We start from the raw sequence: 25,758 nt of genomic DNA on the forward strand, positions 1-25,758 counted from the left end.
CATTTCACAGTAGACGTGCAGGTGTTGAAGGAGCGCAGGTGTTGAGGGACCAGCGCACTAGAGCACAGGTGTTGAGGAAGCAGCACGCTAGAGCACACATGGCAAAGGTGGTGTGGGAGTAGCGCACTAGACCACACACAGCACAGGTGGTGAGGGAGCAGCGCACAAGAGCACACAGCAGAGGTGGTGAGGAGGCAGCACACTACACCACACAGAGCGCAAGTAGTGAGGAAGTAGTGCAGTAGAGCACAGAGGGCACAGATGATGAGGGAGCAGCGCACTAGAGCACACAGAGCTCATGTAGTAAGGAATAGAGATGGGCAAACCTGAAGTTCGATGTTCGGAGTTCAAGTTTGGAAACAGCCTTCCAGAAACCAAAGTTCCGGTTCGAAGTTTGAGTGAGTTATGAATGCAAACCACTCAAGCGAGGAGCACTGTGTTTGGGTGTGAGTGATGCTCAACCCTGTGCAAGTCGCAGTGTTTGAATGGCTCACATTTGGGATACAATCAGTGTGATCAGATGCAATGTGCACACACAAAAAAAAATATAAAAATTGGAAAACCCCACCCACTGGCCCCCGGAAGTTTGCTGCATGTGGGTGGAGTCACGAAATGCCCAATTACTGATTTCCGTTGAGGTTCGGATCAAGTTGGGGTCAAAAACTGAACATTTTAAGGTTCAAATGTACTTGTTGAACCGAACTTCCAAAGGTTCGCTCATCTCTAGTAAGGAAGCCATGCAGAGCACAGGTAGTGAGGAAGTAGCGCATTATAGCACACAGAGCGCAGGTAGTGAGGAAGTAGCGCATTATAGCACAAAGAGCACAGGTAGTGAGGAAGTAGCGCATTATAGCACACAGAGCGCAGGTAGTGAGGAAGTAGAGCATTATAGTACACAGAGCGCAGGTAGTACACAGAGCGCAGGTAGTGAGGAAGTAGAGCATTATAGTACACAGAGCGCAGGTAGTGAGGAAGTAGAGCATTATAGTACACAGAGCGCAGGTAGTGAGGAAGTAGAGCATTATAGTACACAGAGCGCAGGTAGTGAGGAAGTAGCGCATTATAACACACAGAGCACAGGTAGTGAGGAAGTAGAGCATTATAGCACACAGAGCGCAGGTAGTGAGGAAGTAGAGCATTATAGTACACAGAGCGCAGGTAGTACACAGAGCGCAGGTAGTGAGGAAGTAGAGCATTATAGTACACAGAGCGCAGGTAGTGAGGAAGTAGAGCATTATAACACACAGAGCGCAGGTAGTGAGGAAGTAGCGCATTATAACACACAGAGCACAGGTAGTGAGGAAGTAGAGCATTATAGCACACAGAGCGCAGGTAGTGAGGAAGTAGCGCATTATAGCACACAGAGCACAGGTAGTAAGGAAGTAGAGCATTATAGTACACAGCGCAGGTAGTGAGGATGTAGCGCATTATAGCACACAGAGGGCAGGTGGTGAGGAAGTAGAGCATTATAGTACACAGAGCACAGGTAGTGAGGAAGTAGCGCATTATAGCACACGGCGCAGGTGGTGAGGAAGTAGCGCATTATAGCACACAGGGCGCAGGTAGTGAGGAAGTAGCGCATTATAGCACACAGGGCGCAGGTGGTGAGGAAGCAGCGCATTATAGCACACAGGGCGCAGGTGGTGAGGAAGCAGCGCATTATAGCACACAGGGCGCAGGTGGGGAGGAAGCGGCGCATTATAGCACAGAGCGCAGGTAGTGAGGAAGTAGCGCATTATAGTACACAGGGCGCAGGTAGTGAGGAAGCAGCGCATTATAGCACAGAGCGCAGGTAGTAAGTAGCGCATTATAGTACACAGGGCGCAGGTAGTAAGTAGCGCATTATAGCACACAGGGCGCAGGTAGTGAGGAAGCAGCGCATTATAGCACAGAGCGCAGGTAGTGAGGAAGTAGCGCATTATAGCACACGGCGCAGGTGGTGAGGAAGTAGCGCATTATAGCACACAGGGCGCAGGTGGTGAGGAAGCAGCACATTATATCACACAGGGCGCAGGTGGTGAGGAAGCAGCGCATTATATCACACAGGGCACAGGTGGTGAGGAAGCAGCGCATTATAGTACACAGCGCAGGTAGTGAGGAAGCAGTGCATTATAGCACACAGGGCGCAGGTGGTGAGGAAGCAGCGCAGGTAGTGAGGAAGCAGCGCATTATAGCACACAGGGCGCAGGTGGTGAGGAAGCAGCGCATTATAGCACACAGCGCAGGTAGTGAGGAAGCAGCGCATTATAGCACACAGCGCAGGTAGTGAGGAAGCAGCGCATTATAGCTCACAGGGCGCAGGTGGTGAGGAAGCAGCGCATTATAGCACACAGCACAGGTAGTGAGGAAGCAGCGCATTATAGCACACAGGGCGCAGGTGGTGAGGAAGCAGCGCATTATAGCACACAGGGCGCAGGTGGTGAGGAAGCAGCGCATTATAGCACACAGGGCGCAGGTGGTGAGGAAGCAGCGCATTATAGCACACAGGGCGCAGGTGGTGAGGAAGCAGCGCATTATAGCACACAGGGCGCAGGTGGTGAGGAAGCAGCGCATTATAGCACACAGGGCGCAGGTGGTGAGGAAGCAGCGCATTATAGCACACAGGGCGCAGGTGGTGAGGAAGCAGCGCATTATAGCACACAGGGCGCAGGTGGTGAGGAAGCAGCGCATTATAGTACACAGCGCAGGTAGTGAGGAAGCAGTGCATTATAGCACACAGGGCGCAGGTGGTGAGGAAGCAGCGCAGGTAGTGAGGAAGCAGCGCATTATAGCACACAGGGCGCAGGTGGTGAGGAACCAGCGCATTATAGCACACAGCGCAGGTAGTGAGGAAGCAGCGCATTATAGCACACAGCGCAGGTAGTGAGGAAGCAGCGCATTATAGCTCACAGGGCGCAGGTGGTGAGGAAGCAGCGCATTATAGCACACAGCGCAGGTAGTGAGGAAGCAGCGCATTATAGCTCACAGGGCGCAGGTGGTGAGGAAGCAGCGCATTATAGCACACAGCACAGGTAGTGAGGAAGCAGCGCATTATAGCACACAGCACAGGTAGTGAGGAAGCAGCGCATTATAGCACACAGGGCGCAGGTGGTGAGGAAGCAGCGCATTATAGCACACAGGGCGCAGGTGGTGAGGAAGCAGCGCATTATAGCACACAGGGCGCAGGTGGTGAGGAAGCAGCGCATTATAGCACACAGGGCGCAGGTGGTGAGGAAGCAGCGCATTATAGCACACAGGGCGCAGGTGGTGAGGAAGCAGCGCATTATAGCACACAGGGCGCAGGTGGTGAGGAAGCAGCGCATTATAGCACACAGGGCGCAGGTGGTGAGGAAGCAGCGCATTATAGCACACAGGGCGCAGGTGGTGAGGAAGCAGCGCATTATAGCACACAGCGCAGGTAGTGAGGAAGCAGCGCATTATAGCTCACAGGGCGCAGGTGGTGAGGAAGCAGCGCATTATAGCACACAGCACAGGTAGTGAGGAAGCAGCGCATTATAGCACACAGGGCGCAGGTGGTGAGGAAGCAGCGCATTATAGCACACAGGGCGCAGGTGGTGAGGAAGCAGCGCATTATAGCACACAGGGCGCAGGTGGTGAGGAAGCAGCGCATTATAGCACACAGGGCGCAGGTGGTGAGGAAGCAGCGCATTATAGTACACAGCGCAGGTAGTGAGGAAGCAGTGCATTATAGCACACAGGGCGCAGGTGGTGAGGAAGCAGCGCAGGTAGTGAGGAAGCAGCGCATTATAGCACACAGGGCGCAGGTGGTGAGGAACCAGCGCATTATAGCACACAGCGCAGGTAGTGAGGAAGCAGCGCATTATAGCACACAGCGCAGGTAGTGAGGAAGCAGCGCATTATAGCTCACAGGGCGCAGGTGGTGAGGAAGCAGCGCATTATAGCACACAGCGCAGGTAGTGAGGAAGCAGCGCATTATAGCTCACAGGGCGCAGGTGGTGAGGAAGCAGCGCATTATAGCACACAGCACAGGTAGTGAGGAAGCAGCGCATTATAGCACACAGCACAGGTAGTGAGGAAGCAGCGCATTATAGCACACAGGGCGCAGGTGGTGAGGAAGCAGCGCATTATAGCACACAGGGCGCAGGTGGTGAGGAAGCAGCGCATTATAGCACACAGGGCGCAGGTGGTGAGGAAGCAGCGCATTATAGCACACAGGGCGCAGGTGGTGAGGAAGCAGCGCATTATAGCACACAGGGCGCAGGTGGTGAGGAAGCAGCGCATTATAGCACACAGGGCGCAGGTGGTGAGGAAGCAGCGCATTATAGCACACAGGGCGCAGGTGGTGAGGAAGCAGCGCATTATAGCACACAGGGCGCAGGTGGTGAGGAAGCAGCGCATTATAGCACACAGCGCAGGTAGTGAGGAAGCAGCGCATTATAGCTCACAGGGCGCAGGTGGTGAGGAAGCAGCGCATTATAGCACACAGCACAGGTAGTGAGGAAGCAGCGCATTATAGCACACAGGGCGCAGGTGGTGAGGAAGCAGCGCATTATAGCACACAGGGCGCAGGTGGTGAGGAAGCAGCGCATTATAGCACACAGGGCGCAGGTGGTGAGGAAGCAGCGCATTATAGCACACAGCGCAGGTAGTGAGGAAGCAGCGCATTATAGCTCACAGGGCGCAGGTGGTGAGGAAGCAGCGCATTATAGCACACAGCACAGGTAGTGAGGAAGCAGCGCATTATAGCACACAGGGCGCAGGTGGTGAGGAAGCAGCGCATTATAGCACACAGGGCGCAGGTGGTGAGGAAGCAGCGCATTATAGCACACAGGGCGCAGGTGGTGAGGAAGCAGCGCATTATAGCACACAGGGCGCAGGTGGTGAGGAAGCAGCGCATTATAGCACACAGGGCGCAGGTGGTGAGGAAGCAGCGCATTATAGCACACAGGGCGCAGGTGGTGAGGAAGCAGCGCATTATAGCTCACAGGGCGCAGGTGGTGAGGAAGCAGCACATTATAGCACACAGGGAGCAGGTGGTGAGGAAGCAGCGCATTATAGCACACAGGGCGCAGGTGGTGAGGAAGCAGCGCATTATAGCACACAGGGCGCAGGTGGTGAGGAAGCAGCGCATTATAGCACACAGGGCGCAGGTGGTGAGGAAGCAGCGCATTATAGCACACAGGGCGCAGGTGGTGAGGAAGCAGCGCATTATAGCACACAGGGCGCAGGTGGTGAGGAAGCAGCATGTGGAACCACTGTGCTTATCAGTGAAGTCTCGATGTAAGTTCATTTTATCAGTCCTAAAATACTTTTCTTTTTGGGCACAAAAGTACATTGATTTTTTTTCTTCTCGCTAACATTGTACTACAGTGTATTATTTTATTGTAGATTATTACAGTGACACGTAGTAAACTCATAGCTTTTAGTATTTTACCGTTCTCAGATTTCTGCAACCCACAGAATGTGATAAATTATTGCTCTCCGAGGGCCACATTGCCTGTCCTTCAGTCACTCACTGGCCTGGGGGGTCTTGCGTTTCCCATTATTCTTCACTCTTGGCATTGTCAGACCAGCAAAATGTGGGATCACTTGTAGCATACATAATAGGTATGTATTCCATACTTATCATACAGTGTGTACGGAAAGTATTCAAACCCCTATAAATTTTTCACTCTTTGTTTCATTGCAGCCATTTGGTAAATTCAAAAAAGTTCATTTTTTTTTCTCATTAATGTACGGGCCCGAGGACTGCAGTGATAGTTGACTTTGTGGAACTTTCTCCCATCTCCCTACTGCATCTCTGGAGCTCAGCCACAGTGATCTTGGGGTTCTTCTTTACCTTTCTCACCAAGGCACTTCTCCCACGATTTCTCAGTTTGGCTGGACGGCCAGGTCTAGAAAGAGTTCTAGTGGTCCCAAATTTCTTCCATTTAAGAATTATGGAGTCCATTGTGGTCTTCAGGACCTTGAGTAATGCAGAAATTCTTTTGTAACCTTGGCCAGATCTGTGCCTTGCCACAATTCTGTCTCTGAGCTCCTTGGGTAATTCCTTTGACCTCATGATTCTCATTTGGTCTGACATGCACTGTGAGCTGTGAGGTCTTATATAGGTGTGTGCCTTTCCAAGTCAAGTCCTGTCAGTTTAATTAAACACAGCTGGACTCCAATGAAGGAGTAGAACCATCTCAAGGAGGATCACAAGGAAATGGACAGCATGTGACTTAAATATGAGTGTCTGAGCAAAGGGTCTGAATACTTATGACCATGTGATATTTCAGCTTTTCTTGCTTAAAAAAAAATTGGAAAAATGTCTAAATTTCTGGGGGGTTTTCTGTGAAGATGGGGTGCAGAGTGTACATTAATGAGAAAAAAATCAACTTTTTTGAATTTACCAAATGGTTGCAATGAAATAAATAGTGAAAATTTTAAATTTAAAGGGGTCTGAAAACTTTCTGTACCCACTGTGTATTTAAAAGGGTGGTTCACCCATATTTTTTATTTTCTAGATCAATATTACCGTATATACTGGCGTATAAGACGACTTTTTACCCCCTTAAAATAATGGCTACAGTGGGGGGTCGTCTTATACGCCGGATATACGGGGGGGGGGGTGTGTATGTACACTGCAGCGTCCAGGGGAGGTCGGGGCAGCAGCTCTGGAGCACAGTGGAACGCTGCGGCCTGCATCCTTTGATCTCCTGCACCCGCTCATATAATATGCACAGCCGCTGTCCATCTCCAATGGTGCTGAAATCGCACGCAGTGAGGGGCTGGAGCAGCGGTGCATATTCTATGAGCCTGCGTCCCAGTGTGATCGCACATGCCCACCCCTGTGTTAGATTTGGCCCCCAGGCTGCTGCTCCTTCTAAAATAAAAAAGCTTTACTTACCCCCTCCAGCGTTTCTCCCCGTGTCCCTGCTTCCAGTGTGATCAGGCAGAGAGCTCAGCCTGCTGTGCCGATCACATGACCACACTGAGAACCAGGAAGTGGAAGAACAGAAGCACGGAGCCAGACAGGAGGGAGCTCAGCGCTGGAGGAGGTAAGGAAAGAGGGTTTTATTTTACTTTGGGCAGCAGCCTAGGGGCCATATCTGACACAGGGGGACTTGTGCGATCTATAGGGGCCATGGGCAGCACTATGGGGGCGATATCTGACACAGGGGGACTTGTGCGATCTATATAGGGGCCATGGGCAGCACTATGGGGGAGATATCTAACACAGGGGGACTTGTGCGATCTATATAGGGGCCATGGGCAGCACTATGGGGGAGATATCTAACACAGGGGGACTTGTGCGATCTATATAGGGGCCATGGGCAGCACTATGGGGGAGATATCTAACACAGGGGGACTTGTGCCCATTATGGGCCCCGGTGAGCTGCTTCTAACCCCCCAGATGTATGCCCTGCCAATCCCCCCCCCGCCGATGCCGCGGGTGCTGTACCCGCCGAGCCGCGGGTGCAGGCCCCACAGAGCAGCAGAGTTGTGTGTATTTGTCTGTATGTAGCAGAGTTGTATGTGTTTGTCTGTATGTAGCAGAGTTGTATGTGTTTGTCTGTATGTAGCAGAGTTGTATGTGTTTGTATGTATGTAGCAGAGTTGTATGTGTTTGTCTGTATGTAGCAGAGTTGTATGTGTTTGTCTGTATGTAGCAGAGTTGTATGTGTTTGTATGTAGCAGAGTTGTATGTGTTTGTCTGTATGTAGCAGAGTTGTACGTGTTTGTCTGTATGTAGCAGAGTTGTATGTGTTTGTCTGTATGTAGCAGAGTTGTATGTGTTTGTCTGTATGTAGCAGAGTTGTATGTGTTTGTATGTAGCAGAGTTGTATGTGTTTGTCTGTATGTAGCAGAGTTGTACGTGTTTGTCTGTATGTAGCAGAGTTGTATGTGTTTGTCTGTATGTAGCAGAGTTGTATGTGTTTGTCTGTATGTAGCAGAGTTGTATGTGTTTGTCTGTATGTAGCAGAGTTGTATGTGTTTGTCTGTATGTAGCAGAGTTGTACGTGTTTGTCTGTATGTAGCAGAGTTGTATGTGTTTGTCTGTATGTAGCAGAGTTGTATGTGTTTGTCTGTATGTAGCAGAGTTGTATGTGTTTGTCTGTATGTAGCAGAGTTGTATGTGTTTGTCTGTATGTAGCAGAGTTGTACGTGTTTGTCTGTATGTAGCAGAGTTGTATGTGTTTGTCTGTATGTAGCAGAGTTGTACGTGTTTGTCTGTATGTAGCAGAGTTGTATGTGTTTGTCTGTATGTAGCAGAGTTGTACGTGTTTGTCTGTATGTAGCAGAGTTGTACGTGTTTGTCTGTATGTAGCAGAGTTGTATGTGTTTGTCTGTATGTAGCAGAGTTGTATGTGTTTGTCTGTATGTAGCAGAGTTGTGTGTTTGTCTGTATGTAGCAGAGTTGTACGTGTTTGTCTGTATGTAGCAGAGTTGTATGTGTTTGTCTGTATGTAGCAGAGTTGTATGTGTTTGTCTGTATGTAGCAGAGTTGTATGTGTTTGTCTGTATGTAGCAGAGTTGTATGTGTTTGTCTGTATGTAGCAGAGTTGTACGTGTTTGTCTGTATGTAGCAGAGTTGTATGTGTTTGTCTGTATGTAGCAGAGTTGTATGTGTTTGTCTGTATGTAGCAGAGTTGTATGTGTTTGTCTGTATGTAGCAGAGTTGTATGTGTTTGTCTGTATGTAGCAGAGTTGTACGTGTTTGTCTGTATGTAGCAGAGTTGTATGTGTTTGTCTGTATGTAGCAGAGTTGTACGTGTTTGTCTGTATGTAGCAGAGTTGTATGTGTTTGTCTGTATGTAGCAGAGTTGTACGTGTTTGTCTGTATGTAGCAGAGTTGTACGTGTTTGTCTGTATGTAGCAGAGTTGTATGTGTTTGTCTGTATGTAGCAGAGTTGTATGTGTTTGTCTGTATGTAGCAGAGTTGTGTGTGTTTGTCTGTATGTAGCAGAGTTGTACGTGTTTGTCTGTATGTAGCAGAGTTGTATGTGTTTGTCTGTATGTAGCAGAGTTGTGTGTGTTTGTCTGCATGTAGCAGAGTTGTGTGTGTTTGTCTGTTTGTAGCAGAGTTGTGTGTGTTTGTCTGTTTGTAGCAGAGTTGTGTGTGTTTGTCTGTATGTAGCAGAGTTGTGTGTGTTTGTCTGTTTGTAGCAGAGTTGTGTGTGTTTGTCTGTTTGTAGCAGAGTTGTGTGTGTTTGTCTGTTTGTAGCAGAGTTGTGTGTGTCTGTTTGTAGCAGAGTGTAGTACCATTGTTTCAGTCCAGTTGTGGCTTTATACAGCAGGGAGGAGCATTCCTTGCTGTACTAAGTGAACATTGGAGCGATTGATCTGTCAATGGCCCTTTAAAAACATATTGTACGGCTCTCGCGGAATTAAAATTAACATGTTGCAATCAAAGCAGACTTTTTTTCATTTGGGAGCGGGGTAGTCTTATACAGTCAGTATATCCCAAATTCTATATTTTTAGGGCAGAAGTTGGGGGTCGTCTTATACGCCCAGTCGTCTTATACGCCGGCATATACGGTATATTGAGAAACAATGTTTCTCTCAAATACCTTATGTTGGCAATAGTGCCTGTGAGAGGCGCTATTGCAGACTGCTGTTCCCCGCTCCGTGACCTCGGGGATCCGGTGACGTCACGTCAAGTTCCGGACACGTCACATCACTGCGGCTGGCCCCAGTCTTTCTGAGTCACTGAGCTGTGGGCGGTGTTTCACCACTTGTCACAACCCAGCATGTCTCCTGCTTGCAGCGCTCTGCTGTGAGGGAGGAGGGAGCAGATGGGCTGTGACGAGTGGTGAAACACCGCCCACAGCCCATCACTCACGGACATTGCGGCTGGCCGCGGTGTCAGGAACTTGACATGACATCACAGGATCCCCGAGGTCACGGAGCTCTGGTCACGAAGCGGGGAACAGCGGCCTGCTATAGCACCTCTCACAGGCACTATTGCCAACATAAGGTATTTGAGAGAAACATTGTTTCTCAATATAATATCGATCTAGAAAATAAAAAATATGGGTGAACCACCCCTTGAAGGTGAGAGACCTGTCAGGGACTTTCTGTTGGGTTTTTCGTCTGTCCGATCTGATAAAGGCCGTTTAGCATAGTTGTGAGTAGAGCCTAATGTTTATATACCGTTCTCTAGTTATGTACGGGCAATCTCCATTCACCGTATAAGGCTGGAGTCACACGATGGTATGGCGTCTGTTGCGAGTGCATTGGAAGTGATATGCTAATGACCCTTCCCTCCTGCTCTGCTGTCAGCGTGAGCTGAGTGTCATGCAACTGTGATCCGATCCTGCGATTGGATCGTAGCTGTGGAGGAGAGGGAGTTATTAATCTCCTCCATTGTCAGCTGATGCGATTATCACACTGCACTCGGATATCATCAGAGTACAGTTCGATGTTTCACTCGCACCCATAGACTTGTATGGGTGCTGGGTTACACGGTGCTCACAGACAATAGCAGCATGCTGCGACTTTTCTCTCATTCAGAATCTGGATGAGAAAAAAGCTGCCCATCTGCTCTCACTCATTGAATAACATTGGTCTGAGTGCAATGTGAGATTTTTTCGCATTGCACTCGTCTGAATTATACGCTTGTGTGAGCGTACCCTAAACAACATATATAGGGCTCCATTTGTTGTCCATAATAGAATAACTTTCCTTGGTATTAGATCCAGATAATGTCTGTTATATTATTGAGCATGCTATCTTGCCAAGGACTAGGGTTTTCTAAAATGTAAGTTCAATTTTTGTTTTCTTTGTTCAGTATGCGCTTATTTTTTTTTTTTTTTTTACACTTTGAAGGGTTATCCCCAGCAGGGAAAGAAATACAGTATTACGGAAGGCTGGGGCCACACGGGGATTACGGCGATCCCCTTGCATGATACTCTGCTCACGCTGGCAGTACAACAGAGCCGAGTGTCATGCGAGTGTCTTTGCGACTGAGGTCTGATCATGCGAGTGGACCTCAGCTGCGGAGTGGAGGGCCAGCGCTGCGGAGGGGAGGGAGGGATTTATCTCCATCTCTCCTCCGTAGCCGGCTATTGCCATTCTCGCTCTGCACTCGCAGTACACCGGTGTACCGCGAGTGCAGGGAGATTTTTCCTCTCGCCCCATACACTTGAATGGGTGCGAGAGAAACAAGGATCGCATTACACCCGCAGCATCCTGAGATTGTTTTCTCGGTCCGATTAGGGCGGAGAAAATAATCGTTCATGTGCGCTGACACACAGGCTAATATTGGTCCGAGTGGAATGTGTTTGTCTTTTTTTTTTTATCGCTCTCCACTTGCACCGTTTTTCTCGCTGTGTGTTTTAGGCCTTACTGAAGTAATTCATGTGAATAGGACCATGCAGCATTTCCTGGTGTACAAGAAACGCTACTTTGTAGGGTACACAGCACTAAACCAGTTATGCAGGCCCTTAAAGGGGATCTATCACCAGTTTTTTGCCATTAAGCCGAGAGCAACGTAATATAGGGGCAGAGATCCTGATTCCAGCGATGTCACTTCAGATTTAATTTTTTATAAAATCACTTTTCTACTGAAGTTGATTATCATGAGAAGAGTAATGATCCTGCTGCTATGTAGTCCTCTATTTTCATAGGCTCTGTATATATACAGTTAGGTCCAGAAATATTTGGACAGTGACACAATTTTCGCGAGTTGGGCTCTGCATGCCACCACATTGGATTTGAAATGAAATCTCTACAACAGAATTCAAGTGCAGATTGTAACGTTTAATTTGAAGGTTTGAACAAAAATATCTGATAGAAATTGTAGGAATTGTACACATTTCTTTACAAACACTCCACATTTTAGGAGGTCAAAAGTAATTGGACAAATAAACCAAACCCAAACAAAATATTTTTATTTTCAATATTTTGTTGCGAATCCTTTGGAGGCAATCACTGCCTTAAGTCTGGAAACCATGGACATAACCAAACGCTGGGTTTCCTCCTTCTTAATGCTTTGCCAGGCCTTTACAGCCGCAGCCTTCAGGTCTTGCTTGTTTGTGGGTCTTTCCATCTTAAGTCTGGATTTGAGCAAGTGAAATGCATGCTCAATTGGGTTAAGATCTGGTGATTGACTTGGCCATTGCAGAATGTTCCACTTTTTTGCACTCATGAACTCCTGGGTAGCTTTGGCTGTATGCTTGGGGTCATCGTCCATCTGTACTATGAAGCGCCGTCCGATCAACTTTGCGGCATTTGGCTGAATCTGGGCTGAAAGTATATCCCGGTACACTTCAGAATTCATCCGGCTACTCTTGTCTGCTGTTATGTCATCAATAAACACAAGTGACCCAGTGCCATTGAAAGCCATGCATGCCCATGCCATCACGTTGCCTCCACCATGTTTTACAGAGGATGTGGTGTGCCTTGGATCATGTGCCGTTCCCTTTCTTCTCCAAACTTTTTTCTTCCCATCATTCTGGTACAGGTTGATCTTTGTCTCATCTGTCCATAGAATACTTTTCCAGAACTGAGCTGGCTTCATGAGGTGTTTTTCAGCAAATTTAACTCTAGCCTGTCTATTTTTGGAATTGATGAATGGTTTGCATCTAGATGTGAACCCTTTGTATTTACTTTCATGGAGTCTTCTCTTTACTGTTGACTTAGAGACAGATACACCTACTTCACTGAGAGTGTTCTGGACTTCAGTTGATGTTGTGAACGGGTTCTTCTTCACCAAAGAAAGTATGCGGCGAACATCCACCACTGTTGTCATCCGTGGACGCCCAGGCCTTTTTGAGTTCCCAAGCTCACCAGTCAATTCCTTTTTTCTCAGAATGTACCCGACTGATTGATTTTGCTACTCCAAGCATGTCTGCTATCTCTCTGATGGATTTTTTCTTTTTTTTCAGCCTCAGGATGTTCTGCTTCACCTCAATTGAGAGTTCCTTAGACCGCATGTTGTCTGGTCACAGCAACAGCTTCCAAATGCAAAACCACACACCTGTAATCAACCCCAGACCTTTTAACTACTTCATTGATTACAGGTTAACGAGGGAGACGCCTTCAGAGTTAATTGCAGCCCTTAGAGTCACTTGTCCAATTACTTTTGGTCCTTTGAAAAAGAGGTGGCTATGCATTACAGAGCTATGATTCCTAAACCCTTTCTCCGATTTGGATGTGAAAACTCTCATATTGCAGCTGGGAGTGTGCACTTTCAGCCCATATTATATATATAATTGTATTTCTGAACATGTTTTTGTAAACAGCTAAAATAACAAAACTTGTGTCACTGTCCAAATATTTCTGGACCTAACTGTATATATATATATATATATATATATATATAATATATATAACCCCACCCACACTACTGATTGTCAGCCTTCTGTGTAAATTGTGCACAGGCATGAAAGCTGTCAACCGGTGGTTTGGGCTTATACAGAGCTCAGAATTCAGAGGACTGCTACATCTGCAGCAGATAAGTTTTTATCAAAACTGCAGCACACAGTAAAGTGACACTTCGATTGAAGTAGGGTCTCTGCCCCTTCATTTCGCTGCTCTAATTGGGTAGTAAAACCTGGTTACAGATTCCATTTAAAGGGATATTTCCACAATATCAATCTGTGCTGCTTGCTTGTATGATAGACAAAGCAGAGAAAAAGTGGACATATCGGTCACTAGACAACCGATGGTTTTTCTCATTAAGGTGTGATTTTCTGTCCATATTTGTTACAGTAGACACCTCCTACCTATATATACAATAGTACAAGCAAGCCTTTACAATATGCGGTCTAAAAAGAAAAATGGTCTTTGTTCCCTATAGCAACCAAGTAGATCTCCGCTCGCATATTCTTTAAATAGAGCTGATGAAATCTGCACTGTGATTGGCTGCTATAGGCAATCTAACTTTTACAGCTGGACACAGAGGGGTTATATGTGAAACACATGCAGACTTGGAGAATTAGTCACCTTTATACAAAGCTGGGACAAGTATTATTGAAATACTAGAAAAACTATGCACAGCACCAGGTCTCCTCTTGTTGGCTGTGCCCCACAGGCTATCAGCTGTTCATAGAGCAATTCGGGGAGTAGCTAAAATTATCTGTGAATGGGGAATAGTAGGAAATGTGGAGGAGAAGCAGGTGGTTGTGGGAAGTGTAGTTTACAGAGATCACATGGGCAGCCCTGGGGGCGGCCCGCTTTGCACTGGGGGCGGCCCGCTTTGCACTGGGGGCGGCCCGCTTTGCACTGGGTAGGGAGTCACAAGGCCTAGAACACCCGGCGAGTATAATCGGATTAATGGAATGTGATAAAAAAAAAACAACATCTCATGCCACTCGGACCAATGTTACTCTGTCAGGCAGTTCTCATCTACGATTTTTTTTTCTCGGGCAGAATCGTACAGCGAAATCAATCGCAGCAGGCCGCGAGTGTATGCAAGAGCCGTATTCACTTGCACCCATACAAGTCTATGGGTGCAAGTGAAACCTCCTACTGCACTGCTGACATCCGAGTGCAGTGTGATATACGCACAGACAGGCAATGGAGAACATGGAGAGATTAATCTCTCCCTTTCCTTGCAGGATCGCATCACAGTATAAAGACACTCGGCTCATGTTCTCAGCAGAGCTGGAGGCGGGTGTCATTAACATATCTCATCTGATGCACTCGCATCGCATGCCATACGCTCGTGTGGCCCCATCTTGATAGAGGAGCTGGAGCAAGAAAATGATGTAAGAAACTACCCACTGACGATCTGAAGTGCTGGTGGGGTTGCATTAGAAAGGGCTAAAATAATAAATTCTGTCTCATTCTTAAATACATGTATTTTCAACTAAAACTTTTTTTCTACAGGATTAGAACATTCTCAGCTGTTGAGCTTTTACAGCCTTTGTCACTGTACATAACATAGTGAGTTTCCATTGAATGTGTAAGTGAGCTTATCTAGTAGCAATCTGTAACCCTAAAGCTGGGTTCACACATAGCGACAGCGACAACGACGTCGCTGTTACGTCACCATTTTATGTGACGTAACAGCGACCTTGTATGTCGCTGTTATGATCGCTGCTTAGCTGTCAAACACAGCGATGCAGCAGCGATCATAATGTCGCTACATGTGCAGAGAGCAGGGAGCCGCGCACACTGCTTAGCGCTGGCTCCCTGCTCTCCTAGCTACAGTACACATCGGGTTAATTACCCGATATGTACTGCAGCTACATGTGCAGAGAGCAGGAGCCGGCAGCACAAGCATCGTGAGAGCGGTGGACGCTGGTAACGAAGGTAAATATCGGGTAACCACCTTGGTTACCCGATGTTTACCTTGGTTACAGCTTACCGCAGCTGCCAGATGCCGGCTCCTGCTCTCTGCTCGCTTCATTTCGTCGCTGTCACACTCAGCGATGTGTGCGTCACAGCGGGAGAGCAACAATAAAAAAACGAACCAGGGCTGTGTATAACGAGCAGCGATCTCACAGCAGGGGCCAGATCACTGCTCAGTGTCACACACAGCGAGATCGCTAATGAGATCACTGTTGCGTCACAAAAACCGTGACTCAGCAGCGATCTCAGCAGCGATCTCGCTGTGTGTGAAGCACCCCTAACATCTATGTACTCAGCAGGCACTACACTGAATGGAGCTGCTAGCAGCTGATTTGTGGGGTTGGTGGTTGTCAGACCTCTACTAAATCTGTTAATGAACTACCCTAGGAATAGGTTATTAATATCTTATGACCGAGCAATCCCCTTTAGGCCTTGTTCACACACTGCGTTTTTACCCGCGCTTGCATTTTTGCTGCAGAAATTTCTTGAGAAAATGGTTGTAACCTTTCTGCAGACATTTCCCAGCAAAACCTATGGGAAAAAAATAGCTGCGCACACTGCGGTTTTTTTTCTCAAGAAATTTTTTTCTGCAGAATTTCTTACATAGTTACATATACATAGTTACATAGTTACTTAGGTTGAGAAAAACAATGAGCATGTAATTTCTTTTCTGCAGGTACCTAGATTTTTTGCCATAGATAATGATAAAAAACGCAGGGACCAACCTGTGGAAAAACACGGTAAAAACGCATGCGTTATTGGTGCGTTTTTTGAGCGCAAGTGCGCTAATCTTTCAGACTCTAGAAATCTATTGAGAAAAATCCTTTAAAGGCCTTAAACTGCAAATCTATACACCAACCCACAGACACACAGGTTTCTAATTCTAAATCCCTCCTCTTGGAGAGTGCAGGTATGTGCTGTTCCCCTTAGGCTGGGTTCACACTAGTGTATTTTCCGATCCACATACAGACCATAATGCCTGGTCTGGTGGCAGGTCTCCTGGATTGAACTTAGGGGCACTTTGCACACTACGACGTCGCAAGCCGATGGTTGCGATGCCGAGCGCGATATTCCCCGCCCCCGTCGTAGCTGCGATATCTGGTGATAGCTGCCGTAGCGAAAATTATCACTACAGCAGCTTCACATGCACTTACCTGCCCTGCGACGTCGCTCTGGCCGGCGAACCGCCTCCTTCCTAAGGGGGCGGGTGGTGCGACGTCACATGGTAGGCGGCCAATAGAAGCAGAGGGGCAGAGATGAGCGGGGCGTAAACATCCCGCCCACCTCCTTCCTTCCTCATTGCAGCCGGGACTCGGGTGAGGAGATGTTCCTCGCTCCTGCGGCTTCACACACAGTGATGTGTGCTGCCGCAGGAACGAGGAACAACATCGTCACATTGGTCCTTCCGAAATTATGGAAATGACCGACACTACACCGATGATACGATTTCAACGCTTTTGCGCTCGTTAATCGTAGTAAAAAGGATTCACATAATCCGATGTCGACAGCGACGCCGGATGTGCGTCACTTTCGATTTGACCCCACCGACATCACACCTGCGATGTCGTAGTGTGCAAAGTACCCCTAAGTCTCATGTCTAAGTTAGGGTCAGAAGACCCGCGGTCTGTCCGGGCATTATGGTCCATATATGTAATGTGAAATACGCTAGTGTGAACCTGACCTCGTAGTGATAAATAGAAGTGTCAGTGACAGCTGAATAAGGCTACTTTCACACATCAGTTTTTTTCCATCAGGTACAATCTGGAAAAAAACGGGTTAAACGGATCCGGTACCGCATCCGTTTTATCCCCATAGATTTGCATTGCTACCGGATTGTACATGATGGCTTTGCGTTGCATCCGTTTTTTTCTGGATGCGGCACAATAATTAAAGCGGCGGCTTGAGGCAACGTGTCTTGCAACGTTTTTTTGTCCGGCAAAAAAAACCGCATCGCGCCGGATTCGGCGCGATACGGCGTGTTTTACGATGAAAGCCTATGGACGCTGGATCTGGCGCAATGCGGTAAAAAATGGATGCGGCTGCCGGATCCGTTTTTGTTAACTGCGCATGCACCAAATTAATTAAAAAAACTGATCCATCAAAAAAACGGACAAACCGGATGCAAAAACGGATGCAAAACGGATCCGTTTTTTTATGCATCCGGCATAACGGATCCGGTGGATACGGTTTTACATTTTTTTGCCGGATCCTTTGGATCAGGGAAAAAAGGATTGTGCCTGAATGCAGAAAACTGATGTGTGAAAGTAGCCTAAGGGTACCTTCACACTTTAGCGATGCAGCAGCGATCCGACCAGCGATCTGACCTGGTCAGGATCGCTGCTGCATCGCTACATGGTCGCTGGTGAGCTGTCAAACAGGCAGATCTCACCAGCGACCAGTGACCAGCCCCCAGCCAGCAGCGACGTGCAAGCGACGCTGCGCTTGCACGGAGCCGGCGTCTGGAAGCTGCGGACACTGGTAACTAAGGTAAACATCGGGTATGGTTACCCGATGTTTACATTAGTTACCAGCGCACACCGCTTAGCTGTGTGTGCAGGGAGCAGGGAGCCGCGCACACTGAGCGCTGGCTCCTTGCTCTCCTAGCTACAGTAAACATCGGGTTAATTAACCCGATAGTAATGCAGCTACATGTGCAGAGAGCAGGGAGCCGCGCACACTGCTTAGCGCTGGCTCCTTGCTCTCCTAGCTACAGTACACATCGGGTTAATTAACCCGATGTGTACAGCAGCTACATGTGCAGAGAGCCGGAGCCGGCAGCACAGGCAGCGTGAGAGCGGCGGAGGCTGGTAACTAAGGTAAATATCGGGTAACCACCTTGGTTACCCGATGTTTATCTTGGTTACAGCTTACCGCAGCTGCCAGACGCCGGCTCCTGCTCCCTGCTCGCTTCATTTGTCGCTCTCTCGCTGTCACACACAGCGATCTGTGTGTCACAGTGGGAGAGCGCCTTTGAAGAAAACGAACCAGGGCTGTGTGTAACGAGCAGCGATCTCGCAGCAGGGGCCAGATCGCTGCTCAGTGTCACACACAGCGAGATCGCTAATGAGGTCACTGCTGCGTCACAAAAAGCGTGACTCAGCAGCGATCTCGGCAGCGAGCTCGCTGTGTGTGAAGCACCCCTAAGGCTGCTTTCACACATCCGGTTTGAGCAGTGCGGCTCAATCCGGCTGTGAAGCCTATGCAACGGATGCGGTGAAAACACCGCATCCTTTGCATAAGTTTTTTACATGCGACCGGTCCGGTTTTTGCCGCTTGCGGCATGCTACTGAGCATGCGCAGTGGCAAAAACCGCATGCGGCGGGCGGATGCGGTGTTTGCCGCATCGCGCCGCATCCGGCATCCATAGGGATGCATTGGAAAAAGCGCCGCATCGGCCGGATGCGGCGCGATGCGGTTTTTTTTGCCGGAGCAAAAAACGTGCCAGGGAACGTTCCATCCGGCCGCCGCATCGGCTAAATCTGCCGCATGCGGCAAAAACCGGACCGAACACAAGCCCATGCGGCACAATGCGGCACTAATTAAAGTCTATGCAGGAAAAACGCATACGGCAGCAAAAAAAAACGGTTGCGGTTTTCCTGCAAAGTCCCGGATGTGCCGCATTGCAAAAGCCGTATGTGTGAAAGCAGCCTAAGTGATTTCTCCTCCGCGTTTCCTGCCACTATCTCTATATACATATCTGTGTAACATGGAGGAGGCAGCACTGCTCCATACCCAGTACCACAATTTATTGTACTGGATTCCTTGTAATTGTGATAGTGGGATGTAGAAATGTGGCATGACGGCTCAGATACAGATGTTATATGTCACTCTCTGAAATGTTGCTTACTTATCATGTATCGCACAGGGTGGATCTAGCTTGACATGCAGGAAAGATGTCTCAACTCGTTTCCTTCACTTCCTGTCATGATGTTACAGCAGAAGTTGGGCATAAGTGATTCATCGGGTGTACGGACAGGCAGCTCAGCAGGATTGCCGCTCTTTGTATAGTTTCTTACTGCATTTCCAGGCATCCTTTGCATAATTAAGGTTTTCTTACCTACAGTATAGGAAATGCATTTGTTTCAAGCTAAAATTAAGGTTTCTAAAACTGCGATCAGGAATAAGTATTAGTAAATAGTGGCCCATTCCCCCTCGGGTAATAATTCCACGGGTGACAGCTGACACCCTACAACATCAGTCCCGATCTGTTTTGGAATAGATAGGGGCCAATTATCCCTTTTGATTACTGCTGTCAATCACGAAGACGACATGTAAGTGGCTAAATGGGGCTTAAAAGTCGACCGTTCGCTGCATCGCACCCCCCCCCCCCCCATTCCCACGGTCAGTATTGCGGCTCCCCATCGTTGTCATGATATCCCGAAGTCATCTGAATGACCCAAGAGTACGGTGGCCTGTTAGACAATGACATAAGTAGAATCTAACAGGCTATGTCAGTGAGAAACTGACAGGACTAAGGCACTGCAGTGCAGGAGACCAACAATCAAAGTAAAAAAATATTCATATCATGGGACGAAATTAAAAAGTAAAAATTAGTGAAATGTGTAATAAAAAAAAAGCACAAATTCATTTTGCCACTAAAACCAAAGCCTTTGTGTTAAGGCCCTGCACGCACTTACCGGTTTTTCCCGCGGATTTCCTGTGGATTTGCTGCATGTTTCGCTGCAGAAAATGTTCATAACATCTCTGCAGTGAATCACCAGCATAACCTATGGAAAAAAAAATGCTGTGCGCACTATGCGGAATGTGACAGCTGCATGTTTTGCTGCGGGATTCCCGCAGCAAAAACAATTGCATGTCACTTCTTTCTTTGTCGCTCCATTGGGAGACCCAGACAATTGGGTGTATAGGCTATGCCTCCGGAGGCCGCACAAAGTATTACACTAAAAGTGTAAAGCCCCTCCCCTTCTGCCTATACACCCCCCGTGCTCCCACGGGCTCCTCAGTTTTTTGCTTTGTGCGAAGGAGGCAGACATGCACGCATAAGCTCCACAGCTTAGTCAGCAGCAGCTGCTGACTATGTCGGATGGAAGAAAAGAGGGCCCTTAACAGGGCCCCCAGCATGCTCCCTTCTCACCCCACTCTTGTCGGCGGTGTTGTTAAGGTTGAGGTATCCATTGCGGGTACGGAGGCTGGAGCCGACATGCTGTTTTCCTTCCCCATCCCCCTTAGGGCTCTGGGTGAAGTGGGATCCTAATCGGTCTCAAGGCACTGAGACCGTGCTCCATCCACAGCTCCTGAGGACTCTGCTGGATAGGAGCCGAGTATCGTTCAGGGACATGGCCCTGCTACTTTGAGGTACTCTGTGTCCCCGTGGGGACCGCGCACAGCAACACTCCAGCATTGCTGGGTGTGCTAGTGCACCCGGGACCGCGGCGCTGACCGCGTTTGTGCCATTACACACTGCAGCGTCGCTGAGTGTGTTAGTGTATGGGGACTACCGCGCTGACCGCCGCTACCATTGTTATTACTGTGGCGCGGCTGGGACTGTTAGTGCGCCGGGGACTTCCGCGCCGACCGCGCTTTTACGGCGGCCGCGCTTATAACTCGAGTCCCCGGCTTTTGCGGCCTAGTCTCTTTTTCTCCCGCCCCCAGGCCTGCCAGTCAGGGGAAGGGCGGGACGCTGTGCAGGACGGCAGCACTGAGGGCTGGAGCATGCTTTGCATACTCCACCCCCCTCACTGTGCACAGTGGGGCACCAGTTCCCGCACTTTCTGGGTCACGCCCACGGCTCCCTCCTCTCCTCAGGACGCCGGCAGCCATTCCTGTCAGCTACTCTGACGCTGCAGAGGGGGGACAAGCTCTGGGAGACCCAGGCAGGGATTCTGGTGGCCACACAACCGCTTTAAGCGGCCGGTAAGCAGCACCTGAGGTGCTGGCCCCACTTGTGCAGAAGTGTAATTATAGGTTATATGTTTATAGGCTATTCTTTACACTGTATGGTGCACGGTTTAGTTCTGGCTATATACCCTATTGTGTTGCTCAGGGGAGACAACAGCATGGCGCCCACAAGAAGCAGGGGTGCCAAAACACAGGCTTACTATGCTGCCTGCACCGCATGTACGACCTCGCTACCGGCAGGTTCCACTGACCCTCATTGTGTACAGTGCTCGGCCCCTGTGGCACTTGCTCAGCCGGAGCCTCTGCTAAGGGGGGCCCAGGGGGAACCACCTGCTAACACTGTCCAGGTGACAGGGACGGAGTTTACAGTTTTTACTGAAAGACTTTCTGAGACTATGGCTAAGATTCTAGAAGCTTTGCAGTCCAGACCGGTATCTCAGACCATGGGCACTGTGGAATCACTGCCCCCTGGTTCCCCTCAGTTGGGACAACAATCCCCCGAGGTGTCTCATAGATCCCGGGGTGAGGTCTCTGACACGGACCGCAGCCCCAGACCGCCTAAGCGAGCTCGCTGGGAAATCCCCTCGACCTCATCACATTGTTCAGGGTCTCAGAGGGAGGACTCTCTGTATGATGACCCGGAGGTAGCTGATCAGGATTCTGATCCTGAGGCCGCTCTCAACCTTGATACTCCTGATGGTGACGCCATAGTGAATGATCTTATCGCGTCCATAAATCAAATGTTGGATATTTCTCCCTCGGCTCCTCCAGTGGAGGAGTCAGCCTCTCAGCAGGAGAAATTCCGTTTCAGGTTCCCCAAGCGTACAACGAGTATGTTTCTGGACCACTCCGACTTCAGAGAAGCAGTCCAGAAACACCGAGTTTGTCCAGATAAGCGTTTTTCCAAGCGCCTTAAGGATACACGTTATCCCTTCCCCCCCCTGACGTGGTCAAGGGCTGGACTCAGTGTCCCAAGGTGGATCCTCCAATCTCCAGACTGGCGGCTAGATCCATAGTTGCAGTTGAAGATGGGGCTTCGCTCAAGGATGCCACTGACAGACAGATGGAGCTCTGGTTGAAATCCATCTATGAAGCTATCGGCGCGTCTTTTGCTCCAGCATTCGAAGCCGTATGGGCACTCCAAGCTATTTCAGAGGGTCAGGCGCAAATTGACGCACTCACACGTACGTCTGCGCCGCAAGTGGCGTCCATAACCTCTCTAACGTCGGCATTTGCGTCCTACGCTATTAATGCTGTCCTGGACTCTGCGAGCCGTACGGCGGTTGCAGCCGACAATTCGGGCCTTGTGGCTACGGGAATGGAAGGCAGATTCGACTTCCAAAAAGTGCTTAACCGGTTTGCCAATTTCTGGCGACCGTTTGTTTGGTGAGAGGCTGGATGAAATCATCAAACAATCCAAGGGAAAGGAAACATCCTTACCCCAGGCCAAACCAAAATTACCCCAACAGAGGAGGGGACAGTCGAGGTTTCGGTCCTTTCGGGGTGCGGGCAGGTCCCAATTCTCCTCGTCCAAAAGGCCTCAGAAGGATCAGAGGAACTCCGATCCATGGCGGTCTAAGTCACACCCTAAAAAGACCGCCGGAGGTGCCGCTACCAAGGCGGCTTCCTCATGACTTGCGGCCTCCTCACACCGCATCCTCGGTCGGTGGCAGGCTCTCCTGCTTTTCCGACACCTGGCTGCCACAGGTAAAAGACCGTTGGGTGAGAGACATCCTGTCTCACGGTTACAGGATAGAGTTCAACTCTCGTCCTCCGACTCGATTTTTCAGAACATCTCCGCCTCCCGAGCGAGCCGATGCTCTTCTGCAGGCGCTGGGCACTCTGAAGGCAGAAGGAGTGGTGGTCCCTGTTCCTCTTCAGCAGCAGGGTCACGGTTTTTACTCCAACTTGTTTGTGGTTCCAAAGAAGGACGGGTCTTTCCGTCCTGTCCTGGACCTAAAACTGCTCAACAAACACGTAAGGACCAGGCGGTTCCGGATGGAATCCCTCCGCTCCGTCATCGCCTCAATGTCCCAAGGAGATTTTCTTGCATCGATCGATATCAAAGATGCTTATCTCCACGTACCGATTGCTCCAGAGCATCAGCGCTTCCTGCGCTTCGCCATAGGAGACGAACACCTTCAGTTCGTGGCACTGCCGTTCGGCCTGGCGACAGCCCCACGGGTTTTCACCAAGGTCATGGCTGCAGTAGTTGCGGTCCTCCACTGTCAGGGTCACTCGGTGATCCCTTACTTAGACGACCTGCTGGTCAAGGCTCCCTCTCAAGAGGAATGCCAGCACAGCCTCACCGCCACTCTGGAGACTTACCAGGGTTTCGGGTGGATCATCAATTTTCCAAAGTCAAATCTGACACCGGCCCAATCGCTGACATATCTTGGCATGGAGTTTCATACCCTCTCAGCGATAGTGAAGCTTCCGCTGAACAAGCAGCGTTCACTACAGACGGCAGACGGGGGTGCAATCTCTCCTTCAAGGTCAGTCACACCCCTTGAGGCGCCTCATGCACTTCCTGGGGAAGATGGTGGCAGCAATGGAGGCAGTCCCTTTCGCGCAGTTTCACCTGCGTCCTCTTCAATGGGACATCCTACGCAAATGGGACAGGAAGCCGACGTCCCTCGACAGGAACGTCTCCCTCTCAGGCAACCAAAGCTTCCCTTCGGTGGTGGCTTCTTCCCACTTCATTATCGAAGGGGAAATCCTTCCTACCCCCATCCTGGGCGGTGGTCACGACGGACGCGAGTCTGTCAGGGTGGGGAGCAGTCTTTCTCCACCACAGGGCTCAGGGTACGTGGACCCAGCAAGAGTCCTCACTTCAGATCAATGTTCTGGAGATCAGGGCAGTGTACCTTGCCCTGAAAGCATTCCAGCAGTGGCTGGAAGGCAAGCAGATCCGAATTCAGTCGGACAACTCCACAGCGGTGGCTTACATCAACCACCAAGGAGGAACACGCAGTCGGCAAGCCTTCCAGGAAGTCCGGCGGATTTTGATGTGGGTGGAAGCCACGGCCTCCACCATCTCCGCAGTTCACATCCCAGGCGTGGAAAACTGGGAAGCAGATTTTCGCAGTCGCCAGGGCATGGACGCAGGGGAATGGTCCCTTCACCCGGACGTGTTTCAGGAGATCTGTCGCCGCTGGGGGATGCCGGACGTCGACCTAATGGCGTCCCGGCACAACAACAAGGTCACGGCATTCATGGCACGTTCTCACGATCACAGAGCTCTGGCGGCAGACGCCTTAGTTCAAGATTGGTCGCAGTTTCAACTCCCTTATGTGTTTCCTCCGCTGGCACTGTTGCCCAGAGTGTTACGCAAGATCAGGGCCGACTGCCGCCGCGCCATCCTCGTCGCTCCAGACTGGCCGAGGAGGTCGTGGTACCCGGATCTGTGGCATCTCACGGTCGGCCAACCGTGGGCACTACCAGACCGACCAGACTTGCTGTCTCAAGGGCCGTTTTTTCATCTGAATTCTGCGGCCCTCAACCTGACTGTGTGGCCATTGAGTCCTGGATCTTAGCGTCTTCAGGATTATCCCAGGAGGTCATTGCCACTATGAGACAGGCTAGGAAACCAACGTCCGCCAAGATCTACCACAGGACGTGGAAAATATTCCTGTCGTGGTGCTCTGCTGCGGGTTTTTCTCCCTGGCCATTTGCCTTGCCCACTTTCCTGTCCTTTCTTCAGTCCGGATTGGAAAAGGGTTTGTCACTCGGCTCCCTTAAGGGACAAGTCTCTGCGCTCTCTGTGTTTTTTCAGAAGCGCCTGGCCAGACTTCCACAGGTACGCACGTTCCTGCAGGGGGTTTGTCACATCGTTCCTCCTTACAAACGTCCGTTGGAACCCTGGGATCTGAACAGGGTGCTGATGGTTCTTCAGAAACCACCGTTCGAGCCAATGAGGGATATTTCTCTCGCACGCCTTTCACAGAAAGTGGTTTTCCTAGTAGCAGTCACTTCACTTCGGAGAGTGTCTGAGCTAGCAGCATTGTCATGCAAAGCCCCTTTCCTGGTGTTTCACCAGGACAAGGTGGTTCTGCGTCCGGTTCCGGAATTTCTACCTAAGGTGGTATCCCCTTTTCATCTCAATCAGGATATCTCCTTACCATATTTTTGCCCTCATCCAATTCACCAATGTGAAAAGGATTTGCACTTGTTAGATCTGGTGAGAGCACTCAGACTCTACATTTCTCGTACGGCGCCCCTGCGCCGCTCGGATGCACTCTTTGTCCTTGTCGCTGGCCAGCGTAAAGGGTCACAGGCTTCCAAATCAACCCTGGCTCGGTGGATCAAGGAACCAATTCCCGAAGCTTACCGTTCTGCTGGGCTTCCGGTTCCCTCAGGGCTGAAGGCCCATTCTACCAGAGCCGTGGGTGCGTCCTGGGCTTTGAGGCACCAGGCTACGGCTCAGCAGGTGTGCCAGGCGGCTACCTGGTCGAGCCTGCACACTTTCACGAAACACTATCAGGTGCATACCTATGCTTCGGCGGATGCCAGCCTAGGTAGGCGAGTCCTTCAGGCGGCGGTTGCCCACCTGTAGGACGGAGCCGTTACGGCTCTATTATGAGGTATTATTTACCCACCCAGGGACTGCTTTTGGACGTCCCAATTGTCTGGGTCTCCCAATGGAGCGACAAAGAA

The 25,758-nt window shown here is 49.7% G+C and overlaps 1 protein-coding gene across 1 annotated transcript in view; it reads left to right on the forward strand.

Annotated features, from left to right (window-relative positions):
* The window catches only part of OSTF1 (osteoclast stimulating factor 1), a 94,859-nt gene that overhangs the window by 20,870 nt on the left and 48,231 nt on the right, over positions 1-25,758 (forward strand). The gene's annotated exons all lie outside the window — the stretch shown is intronic.

Source organism: Anomaloglossus baeobatrachus, chromosome 1, assembly GCF_048569485.1.
Source record: "Anomaloglossus baeobatrachus isolate aAnoBae1 chromosome 1, aAnoBae1.hap1, whole genome shotgun sequence".
Lineage (NCBI taxonomy): Eukaryota > Metazoa > Chordata > Amphibia > Anura > Aromobatidae > Anomaloglossus > Anomaloglossus baeobatrachus.